This window comes from Pongo abelii, chromosome 1, assembly GCF_028885655.2.
Source record: "Pongo abelii isolate AG06213 chromosome 1, NHGRI_mPonAbe1-v2.0_pri, whole genome shotgun sequence".
Taxonomy (NCBI): domain Eukaryota; kingdom Metazoa; phylum Chordata; class Mammalia; order Primates; family Hominidae; genus Pongo; species Pongo abelii.
The window spans coordinates 121,456,747-121,459,432 of record NC_071985.2 but is presented as its reverse complement, the minus strand read 5'-3'; positions in this window follow the sequence as shown (position 1 = coordinate 121,459,432).

The following is a 2,686-nucleotide window of genomic DNA, read 5'->3' as shown; positions in this document are numbered from 1 at the left end:
CTTTGCTATTGTGAATAATGCCGCAATAAACATACGTGTGCATAACACTCTCAGCTTTCATGTGTTCACACCATGAGTACCATCTGCCAGACTCTATTTCTTTATCAGAGTATTTCTCCTCTATATGTGCTTTAACTGATGAGAGTGCTCTAGAAACATGAGTCCCTCCCCCATCATTCCTTCATATGCACTTGAAAATAATATGACTGTGTAAAAGCGTATATCGCGTAAATTTTCATGTAATGTTTGTATATGTCAATTAGGCCAAATATTAATAACATGCTCAGGTCTAGACACTTACTGACTTTTTTCTTTGTTCTGTTACTGTGAGAGGTATTAGAAATCTCCTACTAGGATTGTAGACTGGTCTTTTCTCCTTTTAGTTCTGGCAATTTTTTCTTTCCATATTTTGTAGCTATGTTCATGAGTACATAGAGATTAAGAGTTTTTATATCTCCCTGTTAGATTGACACTTATTATTATAAAATGTCTTTATCTCTAAGAATGCTTCTTGTTTTAAAATCTACTTTGTCTGATATCAGTATAGCTATACCTACTTTCTTTTGGTTAGTGTTTGCATAGCATACTTTTTCCATCCTTTTATTTTAATCTTGCTGTGTCACTGTCGTATTTTTCTTAAAAGTAGCATTTACTTGAACATTTTTAGAAAAGAAAACACATCAGTAATCTTTGACTAATAAATGGAGTATTTAGGCCATTTATATTTAATGTAACTACTGGTATATTTCTGGTATATTTAGGTAACTTTCCCAGAGCCACAGCATGTTAGTGGGAGAGTGCACACTAGGCATTTCCTGACTTTCAAGCCCGGGATGTTTTCTCATTCATTACCTCAGACTTGGGTTAAAGGCTGAATTTTCCACCCTCACATCTACTCCTGCCACTGCTGTAATATTTAGTCCTTCAAGTTCCTTCAGAGATATAGGTAGCACTGCTCTGGAATCTTAGCCTGATTCCGGAACAAAGGAATGTTAATAGCCCTCTGTGAGCTTTCCAGGAGCCCACACAATAGGGTTGGTAGGCTTTCAAAGAAATCAGTTCCATTACTGAACTAGCACAAACAATTGTGAATTTCCTTGAACTCACCTGAAAGCCTTAAGATCCAGGAGTAAATTCAGGGTCAGGACCTTGATGTCATACTACAGGTTGAGAACCCAAAACATATCTAAGGTAGGACTGAATCTAGGACCCACAGCCACCAGCAAAGAACTACATATGCTATATTGCTAGCACTCCCTAGCTCACCTATTTTACTTTTTTCTGAGCCCGAGTCTCACTCTGTCACCCAGGCTGGAGTGCAGTGGCGTTATCTCAGCTCACTGCAACCTCTGCCTCCTGGGTTCAAGTGATTCTCATGCTTCAGCCTCCCAAGTAGTTGGGACTACAGGCATGAGCCATCACACCCAGCTAATTTTTGTATTTTCAGTAGAGACGGGATTTCACCATGTTGGCCAGGCTGGTCTTGAACTCCTCACCTCAAGTGATCACCGCCTCAGCCTCCCAAAGTGCTGGGATTATAGGAATGAGCCACTGCGCCTGGCCTATTTTACTTTTAAGAACAAGGAAGACTTTAAGCATTCTAAAACACAACTAGGGAGGCACAGGAGAAAACAGTGGTGATCTGGGAAAGCTGGAATACAAGAGGAGTGAAACCACTTACCTTCCTGCAGGTGCTCCTAACGTACACAGTGCCTCAGTGCCTCTGTCTTATGGCTATGAGCTTTACAGCAATCTTTCTCAAACTGTAAAAAGGCCTAACTAAAATCCATCTTGCAATTCCTAGCACTTGCATTAAGGTAGGCAGCATGTCTACACATCCTTCTGTAGGATGTGACTTTAAAAATATCAGAAGATTTTTTACGCAAAAGATGCCCTTGTGCCAGCCTGCTTTTTCATGTGTAAAATACAACAGTTACTCCTACTAAAATTAATTTATTTGGTGCTCAGTGAATGTCTATTTAGAAGCCCTATTTTGCATAGGAAATACACTTTAGGTACAACATGGGAATTAACATGGGTTTGACTAGTATTGGGTTTTTTTGGAGGACTGGTATTCTTAAGGAGTTTTTAAACAGAAGATAAGGCACATGTGCAAATAGTCTATAATGATTATTATTTGTGAAGTGTTTATTATGCACCTGATTCTTTACAAATATTTCATTTAATGCTTACAACTGCCATGCAAAGTAGGCATTTGTATCCCAATTTTACAAATTAGGAAACCGAGATTAAGGAACTGTCCCAATTTCTCAAACCAAATGAACAATAGAAAGAATTTGAACCTCAATGGTAGAAAGAATTTGAACTCCAATATGTGTGGCCTTTTCCACTGGTTCCACATTTCTTCCCTACCAATGGTTCATAAAAAGAAGCAGTGAGTTTTCCGAATGGTACAAACAAAATACCAGAGAAGTAGAGGTGAGGAAGGTAGTCACTTTCAGGTGTGATGATTGCGGAAGGTGTCATGGGGGAAAGCCACTGAGGTGGGCCTTTAATGGAGTGGGAGGTGGGTACAGGAGGACAATATTCTATATTCTAGACAGAGGGAATGGCCTCAGCAGGAGGGTGAAGATGAGACCATTTTTGAGTGTGGAGAACAGTATAACTTAATATGCAAGATTTAAATTGAGAGGCTAGCAGAAGGCAAGGCAGAAAGTTAAATTGA